This window comes from Triturus cristatus, chromosome 4_1 (assembly GCF_964204655.1).
Source record: "Triturus cristatus chromosome 4_1, aTriCri1.1, whole genome shotgun sequence".
Classification (NCBI taxonomy): Eukaryota; Metazoa; Chordata; class Amphibia; order Caudata; family Salamandridae; genus Triturus; species Triturus cristatus.
This window is the reverse complement of record NC_140585.1, coordinates 782,780,359-782,792,672: the sequence shown is the minus strand read 5'-3', so window position 1 is coordinate 782,792,672 and position 12,314 is coordinate 782,780,359.

Here is a 12,314-nt window from a genome sequence, read left to right as displayed (position 1 = left end):
CGCCCCTAAATACAGCATTTAAGGGGGCAGCCCTGAACCCAGGATTTCAGAATTGACAACCTAAGAAGACTGGAACCCTGAAGACATCGCAGCAGTGAACAGTCCAGGCCCAACTGACTTGGCCCCAACCCTATCGGCCTGCCTGCAGCTCTGAACCCCCCTACTAAGGAAATGACGGCTCCAAAAAGGATCAGCATCCTCCAGACTGATCCCTCCTTCAATAAAGACTTAAGACTCCTGATGACAGAGGCCCTGTCCACAAAAGAAGTCTAAGACCCTGCACAACAAAGAAACCCTGCTCCAGGACTTACCTCTGCACCCACCATCCACGACCCGTGTCCAGAGGGTCCACCGGTCCTGAAGTGGTTCCCCAGTGGTCTTGACCACCAAACCATCAAGAGATGTCACCTCCAAGGTCTAGTGTCCATGCCTGCACCCTCTTCACAATGACCCCCCTCGAAAGTGACCTGCTCGGTATGGTCACCTGGCCCTGCATCCTGGTGACCATAACTCACGGTGCCCAACATTGCCTGGCATCTCAACTTCCTCCCCTGGCTGTTGGTTTCATCGAAGAGACCTCCTGGTCTGAGCCTGCAGCATGAAACCAGAACCAATGATAAGCATAGGGTAATATTGGTCACCCGATGCTGTGTGAGCACCCTGCCCCGACCACCCCTGTGCCGCTGGTGGTGTGGTTTTGGTGCTGACTTGGGTCACCCTTTGTGCTTACCTTAAATCCTGAAGATTGTCCTCCAAGGCTGCTTTACCTGCCCGTGAGCAGCCTCCAACCAATGTGCCCCTAATCTCCGTTGACTAGCATTGGCACCCCTGTCCTCTGCACCCGGCCACCCTACTGCCACTGGTGGTACACTTTGAGTGCAGAATTGAACCTTGGGGAACCTTGGTTCTACCCCCCAAAAAGACCACACCAAAAGTCGTTTTACTTACCTACAATTGCCAACTTCTTTTTTCCCATAGGATTGCATGGTGTGGTTTTTATCTGAAAAATGTTCTAACAGTTGACTGCCTTAAATTGCGACAAAGTAACTTAGGGGTATATTCACAAGAACGTGTGATAACTACCGCAAGAGTAGCATAATGCAGCTTTCAATATCGCCGCCCATTGCGGGAAAATAACACTGTGACAACGTGGGATTCACAACAAGGCGGTAGCATGCGATAGTCAGCAGATAACGCACAAACTGTCCGCGTGAAAATCAATGCCACGCCGCATTAATGCGATACACGAATGCAAAACAAATGCGATGAGGCCAACCGCGGTACAAAAAGTAGCGAAAACCAGCCACAGGCCTGCAAATCCCACGCGCCTGGCGGAACAATACACCATAAAAACAACAGAACAAATACACCAAAAACAATCCAAAGTGCGTAGCAACATGGTTGAACACTGACACAGCGCAGGGGCCAACCCGAACCCCACAACCCCCACAGACCACCAGCAAGGAACAACGGGGTTGGGGAAGGCCAAAGAGAAGAGGGAGAGGAAGATGGGGTGCAGACCGCAGGAAAACAAGACCAGCGTCACGGAGCCGACAGAGCACTACCAGCAACTGACCCACTAGCAGACCACCTGGAATGCAGTCGGAGTGCCGAGGAGGCCAATCCAGGAGGCCAATAGGTGCCGGCATGACGCGACTACCTAAACCAGGCACAAACCCGCTGCCAACAGGAAGGCAGCAACGGCGACAGGAGGTGGCAGTCCAGCGCCACCGGAGGAGCTGAAGGAAACCCAGGCCACAGTCATCAGTGTGGAGACGCTGCAAGGAGTAGGGAGTACGGACACAGCTCGAGAGGACCTGACACATCATCAACAGGGACTGGGTGGACGGGGGGAGTGGGCACAATGGCATACATGCACAACGGGGTGTAGCACACAGCACACCCACAATCACCCAGGTCCATGGGCCCGATCCCCTTGGCACACTGCAGCACACACACATAGCACGAACAGCACACCCACATTGACAACAACGAGGAACAACGCACATTGCCGACACTGCAGAACAGAGGACACAACTGGCTCCGCACATGCACAGAAACATGCCCACTACATCGGACGGACCCAGAAAATGTGAAATGGTAATGTACACGTACGACATCACATCTGTCATGTAGACCAAATGTACACTGTCCCGCAGAAGAATCCAGCACCTCCCAAACAGTCACAATGTACATTGACATACAGTCTACATGCAAACCTGCACAATGCGCCAACATACTTGTTATTGCAAAGTCAATTCGCACATCCCCTTCACATCGCAGAGGGGCACACAACACCTTCAGTAGAGCACAGAATACAACTCATCAGTGATGCCGAAGAGGACCATCACACCGTCGACATCGACGCCCTACAACAGCACATGGATATCCCACGCCACCCTCCACCAGGACCCGCACAGCCCAGCTACTCAGAGGAGAACACCGAGCCTGCAACATGCCACACAGCAGGAAGCACCCGCAAGCACAGCTGGCCCACGACACTTCACCCACCCACACATCGCACCCCAATGCCATGTTCCTGCACGCCAAAAGGAGGTGGCCCAACAGGTGTGGGTGGGGGCCGAACCGATGGAATGCGAACCAGGACACATACGCAGGTGTCCATCACCCTTCAGGGACCACCAACACCACACTAAGGAGACCCACACTGCCATAGAGACACATGCAGTTGCACATTCACAGTACAGAACCACAGGCAGGGGCACTCAAATTGCAGTCCCACACCCATGTTGGCTCTGCGTACAACGGCCCTGGACACTCCCCTTATGAATTGAGTGGGGGACGACAAAGCTACATGTCCAAGCTCCAACCCGCTGCCTGCGGTGACACGTTTGCATCCGATGTACACAGCACAATGTAATGGCGTAGGGCCCAGGGCCCTCATGCATACAACAAGACCACAGGGACACACGCAGATATCATGTTGAACTGGCTACGGGAACGTGCACCCGGCCCCTTTATTGGCAGGGCCACATGTACAGTGACGCCTGTGCTGGATGTGTGTGGGGTGAGTGTAAGCCAGCACAGACACAGAATGTCTGGTGTTGGCAACCACTTGAACATTAGACACCAGTGCCGAATAAACAGAAAACACATGCATAAAATAGTCAACTGCTGAGCAACATGGAGGGAGCCGGAGAAAGTCCAGAGGACAGTCAACATGCAAACAGAAGTGTCCGTGAGTTGCAGTACACTGGGGATCGGACACCAGAGATGAGCGCGCCCATGTGAAGAAAAAGTCTCGGATTGTGTCCCTCCGCCAGATACCTGATGCAGATGTAGTGGGGTGTGTCATACCTGCATCATCTTCCCCATCAACGTCTCACACTGTTTGAGGTGACATAGCTGTGCAACCACTCTACAGCTCAAAACTCAAACAGTAACGGACAATGGCTTGCGGTGCACTGAGTCACTGGCACTTGGAGTGCTGAGCAGGGTATAAGGCCGATGATGGCATCCACAACTGGTCTGAGCAACTCCGCAAGTCTGTCAGGACCACCGTTTCAACTCTGGCAGATGGCTGTTGGAGATGGCCCTTGCGGTGGTGGCATGTGCCTCCTGCTGTGATGCCACGTTTGGGCCGGTCATGACTCGATTTGGTGTGTGAGCCCTGGTGGGACGCTGTTGGGCCTGGAGGCTGTACAGCGCAGGGCCACAGAGAAATGGCATTGATGACCCCAAGGCCAACGCTTCAGGGGCCATCCAATATCTCAGAAGAAGGGATCCGGGAACAGACCAGCACAGAGTTAGTGGCCCCGGATGCACTGCGGCCGGCACAGGCACCTAGCCATGGGACAGTGACTTGCGGTGCAGTCAGATGGGCCATGTGACATGAGCGGGTCACCATCAATGTCTGATGTGTATGTTGCGGAGGGTATCGGGGGACAGTGGAAGGTATCCTCCAGGGCATGACGCCGGAAGGTTTGATTTTATCCGGAAGCAGCAAATGGAGGAGTGGAATGTGACAGGCTTGTTGCCACCACCAATTTGGTATCAGCTACATGAGGATGAAAACTGCCCCCTAGTCCATAGGCTCAGACTCCACAAAAGTTCAACCAGAGAGTGTCCATGATTGTCGGGGAACAGACTTAGTGGCACCGGGGCTGAGAGGGGATGCTGTCTGCAATGATGCCGGTCCGCTGATACGAACTCAGCCATTGCAAAATGAAGAGTCTGTGACCGACTGGACCGCAGTGTAGGCCGTAGGCAGTGGTCAGCAGTGGCCCACAGCCACGTCTCGTTGGCTGGCGCGGCACAGAGTCAGTGACTCAAGGGCAGTTGTCGTAGTGTTCGAACACCTCCGTATCGATGATCTTGTTCCCTCCAGACAGCACCGCGTCATCCCTCTTATGCCTCTCCGTGTGTGCGATGACATGTATTCTGCCTTTTGAATGACCGATGTTCAGTTCCAAATCTGTGACCTACCTGACCATGGTGTAGGCCTGAGGCAGCGGTCAGCACGGCCCAGTCACAGAGTGTCGCCGGCATAGGTTGGATGGCCTCATCGGCCTGCGTAGTTCAGTTTCAGTGGCACCACGTGTCGCCGGCTGGCGTTGAACAGGGTTAGTGGCACCACGTGTCGCCAGCTGGCATTGAGCAGGGTTAGTGGCACCACATGTCGCAAGAAGCCCATATGGAACTATGCCTGACTGATCGAAGGAAGTCTGGTGCTGTTGCCTGTGGCCCGGGTTTGGGGTCACTGCCATTCATGACTCAGGACACAGTTTCACACATGGGACCTACTGGGCTATGGAGTAGGCCTGAGGCGGCAGTAGAGTACGTCAACAAAAAAAGACTAAAGCAGGCCCGTGTCGTGGAGGCCGTGATGGTCTGAGGAGGCTGCCAAGGTTGCGGGACTCGGGCCTGGAGCTTGAGCCGGAGCGTGGTGGGCCCTCCTTGACACACGTCGGTGTCGGCAGGGGATCAGTGAGGCCTGGCTGCGCAGGGGCGGGCCCGATGGGTTTGTGGTCTAGCAGGCGCACCGGTTCGCAGGCAACTCCACTCTAGAGGACGGCATCGGCCTCATGGTGGGGTGAGAGGCGCCACCCTGGCAGAGACGTTGGGGTTTCCAGAAGAGGCCACGCCCAGGGCTACGTGTTACTTATTCACACCCCTACGCTGGCGTGGCGTACGCCGGGCCATCACACTCCGGTCATGCTTATGGGGGGGGGGCGTAACAAGCAAGATTTCCTTGAGGTCCCCCACTGGCTGTGGTGACATGGTTGCGCACACTGTCCACTACGCTCCATACACCAGAGGTGTACGTCGCCATGGATATGGGTGTGTGCTGCATACTGCGGTCTGTCCAGCACATCTCTGCCACTCTTGGCATTGTGTACTTTCCTAATCAAGATACTACTGCATCCTTCACACATGCCTGCTTGCCACCTCTCCCCACATTCGGCTGTTGTGTGGCTGAGATACCATTTTGAGTTGTTCTGTCATGTCTGGTGGGTGGGTATGTTGTTGTGCATGTTGATTGTGATTTTGTGACATATGCATTGCCAGAGTTGTGATTTGCATGGTTGTGGAGTTGAGGTGAGTGGGGTGTTCATTTGGAACTTGCCAAGGGGCTGTGCATTTCCCTTTGTGCCATCCTGGGGACGCTGGTTGCTGATGGACTGTCGGAGGATGGAGGAATCATGCACACTGGCTGTGTATTTGAAGGCGACATTGTTGGAGCTTCCACGGTGTTCTGCTGTTGCCTGCACATTGGGGCGGGACGTGTGCTTTCTGTTGCGATTATTGTGTGCTGTGTCACCAGGGGGCACAGGTGGGACATGTGTGCTGTGGATTGCCCCAACACGTGCGTGCATCCTGCTATGGCGTATGATCCTTGCTTGGTCTTCAGCGTGACCTGCGCATTGTGTTGGACGTATGGGGACTGGGGTACCAGGGTGATGGTAATGTCCAGGGCAGGTGTGAGGGACTTGGATGTGGCTGGCTGTGAGACTCCTCTGACTCTGGCGGGTGTTGGTTGGGGGGTGCCAGGGGCCAACAGGTGCAGCCAAGCCCGCAGCTTGGTGTGGGGTGGGATGTTGGTTATCTGCTGTGTTGGTGCTGTAGGCCTGTTGGGCGATGATGGTCGGGATGCGTGGGGCGGTTGCCCCTTTCAGCCAGAGGTGGACGGGGACGTTGTCAGAGGTTGGGTCTGGGCGGCTGGTACGCTTCCTGGGGTTCCGCTGTCTTTGTCTGCGCTGCCTATGTGGTTGTCCGGGGGGGGGGGGTTCCAGGTGTGGGGTGGGGTCCTGGGGTGTGTCGGTGGGTGTTGTGACTCTCTTGGGTGTCTGGGCAGCATGATGGGTGGCTCCTTGACATCTGTTGCCCTTCCGATGTGGCCCTGGGCTGGTCTCCCTTTTGTGGTGCTGGCTGCCGTCCGACTTAACACCAGGTCAGAGCAGGTGTAGATTTCCTGGTGCTAACGCGCCTTATCACCTGTTTTGTGTTTTTATCACCGATCTGTCTGGTTGTTGAGAATGTTGAGGTGTGGTGTGGTCGCGGCTTTTGGCACAGGAACACCCACTCTGCATCTCATTAGCGATACTTGCGGGGATCCTGTGTGGCGATGTTTTTTTGCGGCTGCTATCGCGGGTAAACTGGTGCTGTGGACTGTTAGCACCAGCTTGTGAATGGGGAGGAAAATTTATCGCCACTTTGGCTGCGATAAAGTGCCGATGACTCGGCGATAAATCCTTGTGAATATGCCCATTAGTGTCTACAAATGAGTTGGTCTGCTAACTGATGTACTGCAGGGCCTAAGCTGTGTTATTCGTTTGTTTTGCACAAAGTTAGAAAAGTAACTGAAAAGTAACTAAAAAGTACTTGCAAGTATTCTAAAGAGTTAACACACATTTTTGCTACTGTAAAGTAACTTGTATGCTTCTACAAAACCAGTACACATCATATTTTGAAGAGTATTGTTGTTTTGAAAGTATCACTGCTACTAATTAAATCTTGGTTCTAGTAATAAAAATAACAAAATAAAAATGTATTATACGAACAATTGGTTTGGATTCAGTCTTCGAGTGTGTAACATAATTTCTTGCCTCAGTGTGTACAAAAAATGCTTAACACTACACTCTAATAAGCCTGACTGCTCAACCACAAAAGAGAGTAAGGTATTCTCTACTTGAGCCTCTTCTATACATCTGGGGATCCACTGGAATCTGCATACTAGAACTCACTACGGTATAGTATATACAGAGCCAGCTTCCTACAATCTGCATGTAATTCCTACGGAGGGGCCTTAGATGGCAGTTTGGGATGGACCATTGCATATGAAGCACAGGACCAGTACTGATTTGCATAAGATAAGTTTCTGTTTGGAGTGAATGAAAATTGATGGGCTGGAATGCTACCCAGGGGAACTGCTAATTGTGTAGACTATTTGCAATCATTCTTTTTGTTTTTCATGTATATTTATTATTGCTACAGAAAAACCCTAAATATCTGAATTGTACTGTAGGGACAGTGTGCTTCAAAAATTGAGTTGTCCTGTTTTTTTCCCATAAATTGTAAGTACCAGCACATCCAGCCTTCCACACTGCTGCAGAAACCCCGCCAATGACATTCTTTTTTTGACAATGAGAGCAGACTCCGGTGCAAATCTTACAAACAACCCATTTCAGTAGACACACTTCACTAAAGAAACACAACAGTGTGTACATATAATTGGTGAATGCACAGTGCATAAGGGATTGCTCAGTGTGAGGTTGCCCTCAAAAACCACCATACAGCATTTTTCCCCACTGGCTGTATTATCCCCTTAGGGTTTGTAAATAATTAGCTGTAGCACTGTTTAGTATATGTGTTTATTGCCTACTCCTATTGCATTACTCTCCTGTGTAGTGGAGGAACTGATGGTCAAGTGTGATTTCACAGCAAGCGCTGAATGCAATAACCATTACCCCATCTGTCAGAACACTACATCTAATCTTACCATCTCCACTTAAAGCACTCTCACTGATGTCACATCCAAATCGTAGTGCAATACAAGTATAATAGGGGAAGCCATAGTGCTCCGAAACAAATGTCCTTTACATAGAACGGCACCCGATTTCTCTATTTTTTCGATACTGTTCCTGCAGCCAAAAGGTATCTTCATGCATTACTGATAACAGACCCAAGTTGCATGTCAAAGAAACAGAGAGCCGAATAAGTCCTCTTAATAATAACACCCCCACTTATAATCATTCATTGGGATTTCAGTTCATTAGCCACATAAACAAATGTATACTTGCCTTACAACTCTTACTCAATCTTAAAAGTGCAGATACAGTTTACGGTGCAACTAAAAATCCCAAAGCTGGACTCACATTTGTTATATTAATAAAGGTTCTATTAATGCAGGACAGATCTGCCACACCCGTTCTTCACATCTTTCCTCTACCCATGCTCCTTTCATGATTTTAGCAGTAAACACACTCACTTAAACACAATTCAGACGGAGCGGATGTGCGTACCTAGAGCAGCCTCTTTCACAGAATCCGCTCTTATGTTTTATACTCATTGAAGAGTATTGAGATCGGTGTATCTTTCTCCAATATTCTTAGAAAAGCTTTGCAGCCCATCTTCGGCGCTTGCTGTCAGTATCATCAGGTTTCTTAATAAGTCAGCCCCTCTATATTGGAGGTGAACTGTACACTGACCGTTTTCAATGTAGGTCTATTGTTTGCGCCAGATTTATTAGCATCTAGTGTTGTAAGTAATATACCTCTATTCCTGACTTAAGCAGATCTAACTTTTTGCAGACTCCTAAAGGAGTTTGCACTGTTCCTGGCCCAGTTATGCCCACTATGTAAAAGAGCCAGGGACTTTGCACTACACAATGCACTGCTTTTTCAGTTCTCTGCCCGCCATTAGTGATTGATGTCGTTATTCCCAGTGCTTTACGACACATAATGTTATGTTATGTTAATATACTTTTGAAGCGCTCGATTACCCTAGGGTGTCTTGGCAATGACTTTGATACTGGAGAAGAGATGCCGAAAGGAGAGCAAGGAGCTAACCGGTACTGAAATGCCAGGTTTTCAAGAGCTTTCTGAAGGTCATAACATTAGGTGAACTCTTAATGTGTAATGGGAGGAGCATTCCAAGTTACTGTCATTCCTAGAAAGAAGCTCCTGCCGCCGTAGGTGGAGCGTTTGAATTTTGGAACAATGGTATGCTTGGCCGTGGCAGAGCGTAAGGTTCTGCTTGGGGTGTGCCAGTTAAAACTTTGTTGGAGAAAGTCGGGGCCTAAGCCATGAAATGCCTTGTAGGTGATGCAGAATGCCTTGAACGTGATCCTCTGTCTGATTGGGAGCCAATGTAGGTTTTTGATAGCAGAGACTACTGAATGATGTTTTAGAATTTTTATAAGATGTCTTGCATTGGGAGGGCGTGGCATGAGGCGTCAAGATGGCGGGCGCACTCTAAGAGTGCTCTGGACCCCCTCCGTCATCCGCCTGGCATCCGCCCGTCTTCTGCTGCTGCTTACCGTTTTCAAGGGCGGATACTGGTTCCTCATACCGCTGGCTTCGGTCCGGTTCCTCCCATCCGAGGATCGGACCTCTCCTGGCTGGAACTCGGCCTTCTCCCTCTTCAGGCCCTGGCACATAACATGGCGACCTAGACGGGTGCTCCCCTGCCGCGGCCGCGCTCGTCTAACTGCTATTGGAGCCTTCTGCTGGACGTCTCCCCCGGGGGGCACCATCGCGATTCTTCTGTGCTGTGCGGAGCAGAGCCGGGACCTGTTTCAACCCGCCGCGCCTTGGCTGTCAGTGTCGGACAACAGCGCTTTGGTTTCCCGGACCTGCCGTGGATCCTGCTGCTCGGTGGGCCGGTGGGGGTGGGGCTGCTCCTTTCGACCTTGGCCTCTTGCTGGCGGTCCCGGCGGCTCTCTATGCCTAGAAAGGCGCTCCGCCGCCGCATCTGCTACTTCTGCCGCCGGAGCTTTATTGGTGGTCGTTACCCCCAGGGCACCCCCGCGCTCCTCCGGTGCTGGGACGGAGCGTGGGACTGCGGGGGCCTGGGCTGGTGCCTCAGGGGGCGGAGTGGTGCTTCCTGTTCCTCGCTGTCATTGCCAGACAGAGGCGCTTCTTTCTCCTGCCACTTCTCGGGCCCGCAGCTGATTCTGAAGCTCAGGCGGGCCGGCGGCCTTTTTATGGGATCGAGGCCTTCTGGAGCGGAGCGGCTGGAATCTCCGCAGCAGAGAGGAGGGGGCCGCCCTTTGCCCCCGGTGGCCCGCGGGGAGTGCAGCTCTGGTTGGTGACTGCTGTAGCCTCCCCTGGGGCCCGGGGCAGCAGCTGAGTGCCTACTGGGACATCGGGGAATGTCCCTTACCTGCACAGGCGGTGAGTGGGGGGGGCTAGATCGGGTTGTGCTTTGGGCCCCCCCCTTGTTCCTGCCCCTCGGGGGCTCCGGTGGTGTGGTGGTGGGCCCTGCTGGGCAAGCTCTCTCCGTCTCCCATGGCCCTTCGACTGTTTGGCCTGGGGAGGGGCGGCTGGCCTCTCCGGGGCCCTGGGCTCCGGGGGTCCCTGGGCTCCAGGGGCGTCTGACCGGGTGGTGGCCTGGGTGGCGGTCGTGCAGAGGAGTGGGGCTCGGTCACTGTGTCGGGTGGCAGGGGCAGCGGGGACACCGACGCTCCGGCCCCCCGCCCGCAGCGCGCTTCCCTCCGGGGGCGCCTGCGCGATGTCACCGGCCTGGATCCACGGGGCCTTGGACTGACTCCCTCCCTATACCCAGCAGAACACCGTCCCGGTGCTGGAGGCTGGAGTGCCATGGAGATGGAGGCATCCCCCTGCCTCTGGGCCACCGGCCCCTGGGGTGTCTGGCCCCTGGGGCTGCACCGGGCGTTCCATGCGGATAGCGACCCCGCCACCTGTTAGCTGCTGCTGCCACTGGGGGGACCGGGTCCGACCGGGTGGTTGGAGGGGAACCCCTTGCTGGGGAGCCCTGCACGGCCCTGCGGGTGGTTTCGGGTCGTGACCCGCTCACTTCCTCGCCTGAGACCGGAGGGGGTGAACTTAGACACCTGGGCCCGAGCATTGAAGGTCTGGGTGTCCGGGGGACCCCCCCTCCCGCGCCTGCTCCCCGGCGGTTCCATCGCCCGCTCCGCGATGGGCAGAGGCCTCCCCGCCCAGAATTCGGTCGCTTCAACTCAGACGAGGATGGAGCAGTTCACCACGTCGGACTGCGACCCGGGGGGCGGTACACCTGGCACGCCGGGAGCGGCCGGGGGAGATCTCTCCACCACCCTGCAGGCGATAAGCACCTCCCAGGCCTCCGTGGAATCCAAGAACGGCGAAGTGAGGGTGGATGTGGCTCTCATTCGCCAAGACCTGTCCAACGCTACAGCGCGCATCACGGAAGCGGAGTCCCGGATTTCCACAGTGGAAGACAACATCACCCAGCTTAAGACTCAGGTGGCCCGCATCCAGACCCAGACCTCGGAGCTCCATCTTAGGGCTGAGGACGCAGAAAATAGATCGAGGAGGAACAACCTGCGCCTCCTGGGGTTTCCCGAGGGAGTAGAGCAGGGACGCACCGACACGTTTGTGGAGACCTGGGTTCGCTCCTGGATGCCCAAAGACGCCTTGTCACTGTGGTTTGCTGTTAAACGGGCTCACCGATTCCTGGCGCACAGGCCTCCACCTGGGGCCCCCGTCCGACCTATAATTCTGTGAGTCCTCAACTTTCGGGGCAGGGACGCCATTCTTGGGGCGGCTAGGGTACAGGGGCAGCTGCACTACCAAAACAACAAGAAAATGGTCCTCCCGGACTACACCAGGGAGGTGCAAGCCCAACGCTGGACCTACGATGAGGTCAAGCAGAAGCTTCACAGTATGGGCCTCCGATACAGTCTCCTCTTCCCGGCCCGGCTCAAGGTCATCTTCCAGCATAAGACTCTTTTCTTTGACAGCCCCCAGGCGGCGTGGACCTGGCTCACGGAGGAGAGGCTCCTCCTGTCTCGGTCGGCTCCTTCCCCCGCCCAGCAGGCTCCCCAGCAGCCGGACCCTTCCTAAACCCCAGAGGCGCCGGACAAGGTCCCGCAGAAAGACAGACCACCGTGGGGGGACGTCTCGTTCTCTGGGTGCACTGTCCAGGCACCCCCTGTCCCGAGCCTCGGTCCGGGGTTTTCTCACTCTTAGCCCGGCCCCCTCACTGAATGACCTGAGTGCCCACCCGGGTCCCTCGACCAGTCTGCGCCAGGCTCATTCCGACTCAGACCTGTCTAGGAGCCCGCTGCTCCGTGGGATCAGAGACTTGGAGGTCACCTGAACGGTAACATACAACACGTGCAACACATGTGC